Genomic DNA, 13,499 nt, shown 5'->3' on the forward strand with positions numbered 1-13,499 from the left:
CTAACTGTGGATCGTATGAGGATTGATTAGTCCTTGCAGCTTGCTCTGTTTTCTAGGTTCAGACCCACTCGAATTAATAAGAAAGGAGCAATTTGGAAAATCAAACCAACAAATGGTCCCATGGTCTAGTGGTTAGGACATTGGACTCTGAATCCAGTAACCCGAGTTCAAGTCTCGGTGGGACCTGTTTTTTCGTATCATTTTGTTTATGTGCTTGAATTTTTTTGCCATTTCTTTTTTTTTCAAGGAAAAAAGCCTCATAATGCATCCTATATATATTGTCAATTATGATTTCTTATTTGGTTCTCACTATTATTTTGAATCATCTCTACAAAGTTCGTAACCTGTTTTTTCGTATCATTTTGTTATGTGCTTGAATTTTTTTGCCATTCCTTTTTTTTTTCAAGGAAAAAAGCCTCATAATGCATCCTATATTGTCAATTATGATTTCTTATTTGGTTCTCACTATTATTTTGAATCATCTCTACAAAGTTCGTATTTTTGTTTGCTATTTACCATGCAACAATGCTATCATTCTCTATTTCTTATTCACACAACGCCATATTTTTTCAAGCGTTGTTAGAGCAACTTCAACAGTTCTTCTAAAAAAACTTCTTATAAAAGTGCTTTTACAGAATGTCCCTAAATTTTAGGGAAAGTTTTCTGAGAGCTACTTTTGTCAGATTCCATAAATTTCTTCCCCTAAATCTGTTTTTATTTTATTTTTCATTAAACAAAATGAGATAAATGGCCTAAGGCCCGCCAATCAGTGATACACGTGACGGTCTCCGATGAGGGAAGTTGGGGTCAAGTTTACAGGATCCTGTAAATTTATTCCACGTTTACGGGATCTCTTTGAGGCGTTGTTTGGCCCTAACGGTAGTTTTCTTTTACAGAAACATGATTTGTTCAAGTTGCTCTTATGCTATTTTATATCTCTTTTTGTCTCAAATACGTGAACGATGCACCAAACTTTCTTTATCTTATTTCTCATCGAAATAGTTTGTGGCCACTAGCCTGTATACGTTGATCACGATATACAGTGAGATGTGGCGAAACGATATCTTCTCAGTTTCATATTTTGCCTCTCTTTTGGTACCACACTTTTCAAGTCAGGTGTCAAACAAAGCAGATTTCTAAGTTTCTAACTGTTTCGATGGACCGAAGGCTCGTGGAGTTGATATGGTTTTTAGGAATTTGTATCAGTATTTGGTTTTGACTTTGGAAAACAAGACAGGGGAAAGCAGATTTTCTCAGACACTCGACGGTCGTCAGATAGGATGCCTGACCCGCTCTATTATTAATTATATAAATGCTATTAAAATCGAACCAACAAGTGGTCCCATGGTCTAGTGGTTAGGACATTGGACTCTGAATCCAGTAACCCGAGTTCAAGTCTCGGTGGGACCTTTTTTTCCTTCGGTTTTTCCTTGCTAAAAAAACGTGACATTCCCCTTTTCTTTTCAAGAAAAACCTTCCTGATTGATCATATCTTTATCGGAATGTATTACTTCTACTTTCTTATTTGGTTCTTCGCTATTTTTTTGAATCTTCTTTATAGGGTTTGCTCTATTTTGGTTTGCAATTTTCCATACGACAATACGACCATTCCATATTTCTTATTTACTAGAGTAATTTTTATCCGAATCAACATCGTCGTGTCTCCCGTATTTTTCACACGCCATGCCTTGTCGCTCTTTCAAATTTCGTTTTGTCCTACATATGTGAATGATGTATCAAACTTCTTTTGGTCTTCTCATTGAAAATAGTTTCAGTGCTCATTAACATAAAATATAGTTGGATCACAAAATGCAATGATATGCGGTACAGTCTTCTTCAGTGGCGGTGCCAGAACTATAAACCTGTGATGTCAACTACAATTCCTCTCCAAATCTTACAGTATTTCTGAATTTATCCATGGAATTTTACTTGTATATTTAGAAGGTTTTGATCAAAAGCTGTGTAGTGAGTTGACTACACAGCCATAGTGTGGCTTCGCCACTGGTCTTCTTGACATGATATCTCCTCAGTTTCGTACTTTGCCTCTGTGTTGGTACCATGCTTATGAAGGCAGGTGTCAACCAAAGCATATCTATATCCGTTTCGATAGACCGATGGCTCTTGGAGTTTGATATGGTTCATGGGAATTGTATCTATTGTTTGCTTTAAACTTTAAAAAATGCGATAGGGGTAGTGCACCAGACGAGTGAGAACTGTTTGTATCACATAGCTAATGTTCTCCAATAGAACTATCACTAGTGCAGGAAGAGACATCCCACACAGTTGAAACCATTGATCTCATCGGCCTGTGTTTTGACCTAGTTTCTTGAATCGCATTAGACCTTGTTAAATTCCTTTTGCTTGTGACGTAACTAGTTGCCACTTGACCTAGGCATGGCCTGTTGTGGGGCATGCTTGTTCTGAGTCCTAGTTTTTCCCCTACAAAAATGTTGGCAAACAGACATATCAACTTGGACGCTACTAGGGAGCAAGCGATTGCTCCCTACCCCTATCCAGCGTTCATCCAAAATTAGATAACCGCATCGCCCCCTGCTGTCTCATTTTCTTGCAAATGAGAAGCTTGACATGTCTCCTCGCATTGATATGAAGAAAGAGACTCTTGAGTATCTCCAGGATGATCCATGATCTTAAAATTTTGAAAATTAGTCGGCTTGCCAATTGGTCACTCATGAGATTGCTAAGTTCACCCTTGGTACTAGGTCCATGGCATTCTTGTTAATACTTTTTCGTCCTGCGTGGTGTATGCTGTAGTGAATGATTTTTTAGCAAACTATAATGAATGATTGTTATAACCTTTCTAATTAATGAATATATGTTTTTTTAATAAAAGGCAACTAACACCCTGCCTTTCCCTATTTCACGCCAAAACCCCCATGTAGGGCGTTCCTGAGATTTCGGGGACTCAAGGTGAAACTAAAATCTCAGGGCCCTTAATATAAACATCAAATTAATGATCAACATAATTTATATTAATGTCCCAATAAACAGTTAAAAGTTCATCCAGAAGCTATATTTGTACCGAGTAGAGAACACCTAACCTCAATATATGGACTGATGGTAGTAATGGATAAATTGTGGCTGGTGTGCAAAATAGAGCAATAATAGATTCTTCTATACCGAGAAATAAATTAACAGTTCATTTGCTTGCTGTTAGAGCAACATGAGGTCAATATTAGGCATATGTTCACAATAATTTTAGGTGTTTATAGATAGTCTGGAAATTTCAGCAAGGTTTCTATAATTTGACCTTATTATATAGAGACATTTGTCTAACTGCCAATGAACATGACAAACCAACAATATAGACCAGGTTTTGTACTTGCAATTAAGGCTCTTGGAGAAATATCCTCATACCTAGATGATTTTTAGGTTGAAATTTGACCAGTTGAAGGTGTGAAGCTTGACCTACAGACATGAACCCATCGACAACACAATTGATTACGACTAATTAACCAAGAAAAACCGATATTTATATCATACCCTGATGACATGATTTCCCAAATTGTAGACATTGGGTGTTTATTTGGAGAGCTAGTGGATGACTAAATAGCTAGCAGACATCATACCTAATCAATTCTAGTCCTAGAAGATGAGCTTGGCATGAATATGGGGCATCTCCGGCAACGCATAAGCAAGCATCAAGAAAACAAGGTATGGGGCAATCTCTTCTTGGCTGGTGCGGGTTTTGACCGCCTTTCGCTTGTCGGCCTGCATTGCGCTGATTTGGGCCCCCTTCGTCTTGGGGGCCCAGGGCCGCCACCTCTCTTTCCCCCTCTAAGATCGGGCCTGCGTCCATCCCTTCCCCCCTTATAACAATCTAGGAAAAACCTAGGGTACAAAAGGCACGCGCCAGGGACAATACCCCCTCCCCCAAAAATCCTCCCTAGCCACTGCCGTTGCCACCGCCGCACAATAGGCACCGGAGAGGAGGACGAAGAAAATCCTCCTTAAGGAAATTGAAGCAAACAAGAACATATCTCAGGTAATACAAGGTATTTTGTTCATACAAACTGAGCAAAAAAGGAAGATCGTGCCCTGGAAATTGCCTGCAAATTCAGCATATGTTTCCCTTTGATTTCGTTTCTGTTTGTTGGACTTAATTTCCCCCAGTTAGAACTATTGTATATTCACAACCTGTTCTTGCCTGTGCATATACTATTATTTTGCCTCTACTATACCCCAGTTAGCCTAGCTCTATTCCCCTTCTTCTATCTGGCAAACGTTTGTGCTTGATAGGATTGTCCCTCTTCTGGTGCCTGTATAGTGGGAAGGCATTAGGGAAAATAAGAGAGATTATGGATAAAAAACGAAAGAGATGTAAGCAACTATGTGATTGATGTGAAAGCAACAACAAATTGTTAAACAAAACTAAGCAAAACTAGATGCATATAAAAATTCCACATTGTTATCCAGGGCCAGATGGGTTTCGGCCCTCCGGACTAGTTTGATGACAACAATTTCGTACATATTGTATACATTCTGCATGCAAAAAATGACGAATCAACTTTGTGTATGCATGCAACAAGACATTCAGTTTGTTTTCTCTTACTCTTTATTTTGTTTGCCTACAAACAAGGATCATATTCAGAACCACATGCTTGCTATAATCCCTTGATGATGCCAATTTCATGGGTGTGCTTTGATTACAACAAATTAATACATATTCATACTTTTTTGCATGCAAAAAGAATGCAGGTCATCTATCATGTATGCATGCAAAAAAGATTATATTCAAAATAATGTTTAATTCCTCTCTTTTTTGTTTCATAGATGACTGGCCTTGATCTGAATGCGTTACCGGATGAATGCAGTGATGCAGTTACTTGGACTGATGTGCATTGTTCTGCTTTGGAAGATAGTGTGTCCCTGGAGGATGTTACTATTTCCAAGAAGCATCGCCGTGCTTCCTGCCCTGCACCTTTGGATGTCTCTGAATTGCGTCGCAGTTCTCGCCGCACCAGGTTCCAAGGATTTAAGGCTACATTTGTTGCTAATCGTCCCAGGAGGCACCCCTTAGTCAAGCCCCGCCCCTCTTCTACAACTGTAGCTGGACCACACCTACCACTGGTGGCCCCTCCTACTGCTGGTCCATCTGTGCCTGCACCGCCTCCATCGTCCACCTCAATACATGTTCTCGAGCACATCGGTGTCTCCCATTGTAGCATCTCAGCTTCAGAGCGGTCCAACGAGTGCCTCATGCAGGCTCCATCCACTGACGATGATGGGAACTCTACCTGATCGGCTGGATCTTTTCGATCATTGCACCAAGAGTGCACTTATCTTAGTTTCATGTCGTGCCGCGCTTCCATTGCCCCTGTCCCCATTTAATCTTTTGCATGTGTGTTTAAGAGTACTTTGTTGAACTTGTGGTCCATCTAAACTTCTTTCAGTTTATATGAATTTTATTGTTTGGAAGATCTTATGCCGGAACATTCGAGATATTAATCTTTATGAAAAGCTATCTGCATTGCGTGCTAAGATTGATGAATCAGGTAGTTCAATTGTTTGTCTCATAGAGACTAAAAAGTAAGATTTTTACCACACATTCATTTAGAAATTCTACCAAAAAATATTCGACCAATTTGAGTTTATTCCATATTTGTGTGCGTGTGCAGGTTTTCTTATTGTTTGGGATATTTAGAATTTTACTGATTTGGTGCTTCATAGTTAACCTTTCAGTTTATTTCTGCTCTTCTGAATAAAAGTTGTAACCTCACAAATATATATGGGTCGTTCTCTCATCCCGACAACTCTCTGTGAATTAGTTTCATGGGCACGATATTCCCCTTGATGGGTTATGACTTTTTCTTGGCGATCTTAGTTTCATTAGATCAAGTGAAAACAGAAACAAACAAGGTGGTAATGTGGATGATATGAATGAAATCATCAGTGAGCAGTCTATGACTGAAATTCATATTAAAGTTTGTCAATATACATGGAGAAATATGCAAAATAACCCACTGCTTGAAAATTTTGACTGGGTTTTTCCTCGGTCGAATGGACGACGATCTTTCCCAACACTTTTGCTAAGTCACTTGCTAAACCTCTCTCAGATTATGTGACCCTTTGTGGTTAGTATTGACTTTGGTATAGCCCGTTGTAAATTGTTCCATTTTGAGAGCTCCTGGCCACTTCATCCTGAGTTTTTTTAGGTGGTGCAACAATTTTGGAACCTTCCTGCCAAGGCCAACAATAGTGCCTCCTCTTTGTTGGCAAAAAAAAAATCTAAGGCGTGATTTGAAGCACTGGAGTAATTCTATTTCAATGTTAAAGCTTCTTTAAAAAAATTGAAATGAGCTTCTGCTCTAGTTGGTTGCGCTTGAAGAAAAAGGAAAACTCTCTTTTATAGAGTCCAATTTCAAATATGTCCTCAAAAGCACATATTCTCCTCACTTACAAGAATCGTATACTGGAAGAAACGTACCTATCATTGGGTCACCCTTGGTGATGAGAACATAAAAGTATTTTCATGCCAGAGAAAGGGAAAGATACACGTGTGAAAGATCGAGGATGTCGCCTAGAGGGGGGGGGGTGAATAGGCGTTTTAAAATAATTACGATTTAGTGATACGTCTCCAACGTATCTATAATTTTTGATTGCTCCATGCTATGTTATCTACTGTTTTGGGCAATATTGGGCTTTATTATCCACTTTTATATTATTTTTGGGACTAACCTATTAACCGGAGGCCCAGCCCAGAATTGCTGTTTTTTTTGCCTATTTCGGTGTTTCAAAGAAAAGGAATATCAAACGGAGTCGAAACGGAACGAAATCAACTGGAGAAGTTATTTTTGGAAGGAAAGCTACTAGATGGACTTAGACCCCACGTTAGGAGCCAAGAGAGGTGCTCACGAGGGTGGGGGCGCGCCCCCTGCCTCGTGGGGCCCCCGAAGCTCCACCGACGTACTTCCTGCACCCATATATACTCATGTACCCTAAAACTTCCAGAACAAACAATAGACCGGGAGTTCCGCCGCCAGAAGCCTCCGTAGCCACCGAAAACCAATCTAGACCCGTTCCGGCACCCTGCCGGAGGGGGAATCCTTCTCCGGTGGCCATCTTCATCATCCCGGTGCTCTCCATGATGAGGAGGGAGTAGTTCTCCCTCGGGGCTGAGGTTATGTACCAGTAGCTATGTGTTTGATCTCTCTCTCTCTCGTGTTCTTGAAGTGGTACGATCTTGATGTATCGCGAGCTTTGCTATTATAGTTGGATCTTATGTTTCTCCTCCCCCATCTACTCTCTCGTAATGGATTGAGTTTTCCCTTTGAAGTTATCTTATCAGATTGAGTCTTTAAAGATTTGAGAACACTTGATGTATGTTTTGGTGATCAACTTGCGGGTTCCGCCCATGAACCTATGCATAGGGGTTGGCACACGTTTTCGTCGTGATTCTCCGGTAGAAACTTTGGGGCACTCTTTGAGGTCCTTTGTGTTGGTTGAATAGATGAATCTGAGATTGTGTGATACATATCGTATAATCATACCCACGGATACTTGAGGTGACATTGGAGTATCTAGGTGACATTAGGGTTTTGGTTGATCCTGTCCATTGTGTCCCTAAGAAGGGAGGTATTACTGTTGTTCCTAATGATAAAGATGAATTGATTCCACAAAGAATTATCACAGGTTATAGGATGGTAATTGATTTCCTCAAATTAAATAAAGCTACTAAGGAAGATCATTACCCTTTACCTTTTATTGATTAAATGCTAGAAAGATTATGCAAACACACACACTATTGCCTTCTAGATGGTTATTCTGGTTTCTCTCAAATACCTGTGTCGGCTAGAGATCAATCAAAGACTACTTTTACATGCCCTTTTGGTACTTTTGCTTATAGACGTATGCCTTTTGGTTTATGTAATGCACCTGCTACCTTTCAAAGATGCATGATGGCTATATTCTCTGACTTTTGTTAAAAGATTTGTGAGGTTTTCATGGACGAATTTTCCGTCTATGGTTCCTCTTTTGATGATTGCTTGAGCAATCTTGATCGAGTTTTGCAGAGATGTGAAGAAACTAATCTTGTCTTGAATTGGGAAAAGTGCCACTTTATGGTTAATGAAGGTATTGTCTTGGGGCACAAAGTTTCTGAAAGAGGTATTGAAGTTGATAAAGCCAAGGTTGATGCTATTGAAAAGATGCCATGTCCCAAGGACATCAAAGGTATAAGAAGTTTCCTTGGTCACGCCGGATTTTACAGGAGGTTCATTAAGGACTTCTCAAAAATTTCTCGGCCTCCGACTAATTTATTGCAAAAATATATACCATTTGTCTTTGATGATGATTGTGTAGAAGCATTTGAAATACTTAAGAAAGCATTAGTCTCTGCACCTGTTGTTCAGCCACCTGATTGGAATTTACCCTTTGAAATTATGTGTGATGCTAGTGATTATGCTGTAGGTGCTGTTCTAGGGCAAAGAGTTGATAAGAAATTAAATGTTATTCATTATGCTAGTAAGACTCTAGACAATGCTCAAAGAAATTAGGCTACTACTGAAAAAGAGCTTTTAGCGGTTGTATTTGCTTGTGATAAGTTCAGATCTTATATTGTTGATTCTAAAGTAACTATTCAAACTGATCATGCTGCTATTAAATACCTTATGGAAAAGAAAGATGCTAAACCTAGACTTATTAGATGGGTTCTCTTGCTACAAGAATTTGATTTGCATATTGTTGATAGAAAGGGAGCTGAGAACCCCGTTGCAGATAACTTGTCTAGGTTAGAAAATATTCTTGATGACCCACTACCTATTAATGATAGCTTTCTTGATGAACAATTAAATGTTATAAGTACTTCTCGTAGTACTCCATGGTATGCTGATTATGCTAATTATATTGTTGCTAAGTTTATACCACCTAGCTTCACATACCAGCAAAAGAGAAAGTTTTTCTATGATTTAAGACATTACTTTTGGGATGATCCACATCTTTATAAAGAAGGAGTAGATGGTGTTATTAGACATTGTGTACCTGAGCATGAACAGGAACAGATCCTACGCAAGTGTCATTCCGAGGCTTATGGAGGACACCACGCTGGAGATAGAACTGCACATAAGGTATTGCAATCTGGTTTTTATTGGCCTACTCTCTTCAAGGATGCCCGTAAGTTTGTCTTGTCTTGTGATGAATGTCAAAGAATTGGTAATATTAGTAGACGTCGAGAAATGCCTATGAATTATTCACTTGTTATTGAACCGTTTGATGTTTGGGGCTTTGATTGATTATATGGGACCTTTTCCTGCCTCTAATGGATACACACATATTCTAGTTGCTGTTGATTACGTTACTAAGTGGGTAGAAGCTATTCCAACTAGTAGTGCTGATCATAACACTTCTATTAAAATGCTTATAGAAGTTATTTTCCCGAGGTTTGGAGTCCCTAGATATTTAATGACTGATGGTGGTTCACACTTTATTCATGGTGTTTTCTGTAAAATGCTTGCTAAGTATGATGTTAATCATAGAATTGCATCTCCTTATCACCCACAGTCTAGTGGTCAAGTAGAGTTGAGCAATAGAGAGCTCAAATTAATTTTGCAAAAGACTGTTAATAGGTCTAGAAAGAATTGGTCCAAGAAACTTGATGATGCATTATGGGCTTATAGAACTGCATATAAAAATCCTATGGGTATGTCTCCGTATAAAATGGTTTATGGAAAAGCATGTCACTTACCTCTCGAACTAGAACATAAGGCATATTGGGCTATTAAAGAGCTTAACTATGATTTTAAACTTGCCGGTGAGAAGAGGTTATTTGATATTAGCTCACTTGATGAATGGAGAACCCAAGCTTATGAAAATGCCAAGTTGTTTAAAGAAAAAGTTAAAAGATGGCATGACAAAAGGATACAAAAGTGTGAGTTTAATGTAGGTGATTATGTCTTGCTATACAACTCTCGTTTAAGATTTTTTGCAGGAAAACTTCTCTCTAAATGGGAAGGCCCCTATGTTATCAAAGAGGTCTATCGTTCCGGTGCCATAAAGATCAACAACTTCGAGGGCACAAATCCGAAGGTGGTAAACGGTCAAAGAATTAAACATTATATCTCAGGTAATCCCATAAATGTTGAAACCAATATTATTGAAACCGTAACCCCGGAGGAATACATAAGGGACACTTTCCGGAATGTTTCAGACTCTGAAAAGGAATAGGTATGTGGTACGGTAAGTAAACCGACTCTAAAACAATTTTTAAGGCAATATTTCTCCGTTTTGGAATATTTAAAAAAAATAGAAAAATAAGTAGCAGTCCGGGAAGGACACGAGGGCCCCACGAGGGTGGTGGGCGCGCCCCCTACCTCATGAGCACCTCGTGTGCCTTCCGGACTCCGTTTTCTTGCACGATACGTATTTTGGTTGGTAAAAATTCATTATATAACCTCCCGAAGGTTTTGACTCCCGTATCATGCAAACCTCCTCTGTTCTTGTTTCGAGCTGTTTTCTGTCAGGGTTTTCCAGGCTAGGCATCATGTTGTCTCCGTCCTCCAACAATGGTGACAACGATGCTTGGCTAATGAAGATAGATCTGAAGAGGGAAGAACCCACGAGGGTCAACAAAGATGAAAGGATCAAGAAGGCCACAGAGGATCAAGCTCCAGCAGCAAAAGACACCCTCCAACTTGATCATAACCTTCTTACCCCAACCGAGATCGAAGCTTTCAAGATGATTGAGTTAGCTCGTATACAAAACAAGTATCTCACACAAGAAAATATTTTGTTGAAGGAGCATATTGTTGCACTCAAGGGCATTATTCGCAAGCTGGAGGACCTCTTACGCTCGATGTGCGATTATCCGTCACCTCCACCTTCTTCACCGACAAAGGAGATATAATCACATGGGTATGGGCACTCCACTTGGCAACTGCCAAGCTTGGGGGAGGTGCCCCGGTATCGTATCACAATCACAACTCCTATCTTTACTGTTTTTCTTAGTTCGATCCTATTAGTAGTATCTTGATCTAGTAGAATAAAGTTTATGGCATGATCTAGTTTTGAGTTTGCTTTATGATCTCTCTATGTAATCGGGTCCGTGAGCTATATATAATAAAGATTAGTGTTGAGTCAAGGGCTTGATTATTTTGCCATGATCTTGGGTGAATAAAAGAAAAGAGAAAAAGAATAAAAAGAAACAAAAAGTTCATATTGATCTTATTGAGAGTAATGACTTCACATAGAAAGAGTATGATGATTAAAAGTTGTTGGGAGTTGGCAAACATAGCTTTGGTCATTGTTGCAATTAATAGGAAGTAATAAGGAAAGAGAGGTTTTCACATATAGATATATTATCATTTACATCTTTTATGATTGGGAGCACTCATTAAAATATGACATGCTAAAGAGTTGATGTTGGACAAGGAAGACAACATAATGAGTTATGTCTTTCTTATATCTGAGATAAAGTATGTTGTCATGGATCCTCTAACTTGTTGAGCTTGCCTTTCCCCCTCATGCTAGCCAAATTCTCAGCACCAAGTAGAAATACTACTTGTGCTCCCAAATACCCTTAAACCGGTTTTGCCATGAGAGTCCACCATATCTACCTATGGATTGAGTAAGATCCTTCAAGTAAGTTGTCATCGGTGCAAAGCAATAAAAATTGCTCTAAATATGTATGATTGATTGGTGTGGGAGAAATAAGCTTTATACGATCTTGTGATGTGAAAGTAATAAAAGTGACAGACTGCATAATAAAGGTTCATATCACAAGGGGCAATATAAAGTGACGTTCTTTCGCATTGAGATTTTATGCATCCAACCATAAAAGCGCATGGCAACCTCTGCTTCCCTCTGCGAAGGGCCTATCCTTTCTTATTATCTTCTACCTTATGCAAGAGTCACGGTGATCTTCACCTTTTCTTTTTCATTTTATCCTTTGGCAAGCTCAGCATGTTGGAAAGAACATGATATATATATATATATATATATATATATATATATATATATATAATTGGATGTAGGGGAGCATGAACCATTATTGTTGACATTACCCTTGAGGTAAAACGTTGGGAGGCAAAACTATAAGCCCCTAATCTTTCTCTGTGTCCGATTAAAACTCCGTAACCACAAGTATCTGTGTGAGTGTTAGCAATTATGGAGGACTAAATGATAGTTGAGTATGTGGACTTGCTTTTTAGCTCTGACATAGACTCTTTCTGATGTTATGATAAATTGCAATTGCTTCAATGACTGAGATTATAGTTTGTCGGAGCCCAATAAGGTTTATGATTTATACTTTTGCATTGTGAATAGATCATCACTTGAACATAAGTAATCATATGACAAAATCTATATATGTTGCTGTTATGAGAATAATCATGATGCCTTCATGTCCGTATTTTATTTTTATCAACGCCTCTACCTCTAAACATGAGGACCATTTTTATTGTTATCGGCTTTTCGCTTGAGGACAAGCGAGGTCTAAGCTTGGGGGAGTTGATACGTCCATTTTGCATCATGCTTTTATATCGATATTTATTGCATTATGGACTGTTATTTCACTTTATGTCACAATACTTATGGCTATTCTCTCTTATTTTACAAGGTTTACATAAGGAGGGAGAATGCCGGTAGCTGGAATTTTGGGCTGGAAAAGGAGCAAATATTAGAGACCTATTCTGTGCAACTCCAAAAGTCCTGAAACTCCATGGAACATCTTAAAATAAATAAAGAAAAATCCTCACCAAAGATGAAGGCCAGGGGGCCCACACCCTGCTCACGAGGGTGGGGGGCGCGCTCCCCTACCTCGTGGGCCCCCTGGTGGCTCTTCGACGTCCATCTTCTCCTATATGAAGTCTTTCAATGAGAAAAAAATAAGAAGGAACCTTTCGGGACGAAACTCCGCCGCCACGAGGCGGAACCTTGGCGGAACCAATCTAGAGCTCCGGCAGAGCTGTTCTGCCGGGGATACTTCCCTCCGGGAGGGGGAAATCATCACCATCGTCATCACCAACGCTCCTCTCATTGGGAGAGGGAAATCTCCATCAACATTTTCACCAGAACCATCTCATCTCCAAACCCTAGTTCATCTCTTGTATCCAATTCTTGTCTCAAAGTCCGGGATTGGTGCTAGTAGGTTGCTAGTAGTGTTGATTACTCCTTGTAGTTGATGCTAGTTGGTTTATTTGGTGGAAGATCATATGTTCAGATCCTATATGCATATTATTACCCCTCTGATTGTGAACATGAATATGCTTTTGTGAGTCATTACGTTTGTTCCTGAGGACAAGGGAGAAGTCTTGCTATTAGTAGTCATGTGAATTTGGTATTCGTTTGATATTTTGATAAGATGTATGTTGTCTAGCCTCTAGTGGTGTTATGTGAACGTCGACTACATAACACTTCACCATTATTTGGGCCTAGAGGAAGGAATTGGGAAGTAATAAGTAGATGATGGGTTGCTAGAGTGACAGAAGCTTAAACCCTAGTTTATGCGTTGCTTCGTAAGGGGCTGATTTGGATCCATATGTTTCATG

At 39.3% G+C, this 13,499-nt stretch overlaps 2 non-coding genes across 2 annotated transcripts; both read left to right on the forward strand.

Moving 5' to 3' along the window:
* The first annotated feature begins 114 nt into the window (after positions 1-114).
* Positions 115-186, forward strand: TRNAQ-CUG. Its single transcript has one exon. It is a non-coding gene; the product is annotated as a tRNA-Gln (tRNA).
* A 1,152-nt stretch (positions 187-1,338) lies between these two features.
* On the forward strand, positions 1,339-1,410 carry TRNAQ-CUG. Its single transcript has one exon. It is a non-coding gene; the product is annotated as a tRNA-Gln (tRNA).
* The last annotated feature ends 12,089 nt before the right edge of the window (positions 1,411-13,499 follow it).

Source organism: Triticum urartu, chromosome 1 (assembly GCF_003073215.2).
Source record: "Triticum urartu cultivar G1812 chromosome 1, Tu2.1, whole genome shotgun sequence".
NCBI lineage: Eukaryota > Viridiplantae > Streptophyta > Magnoliopsida > Poales > Poaceae > Triticum > Triticum urartu.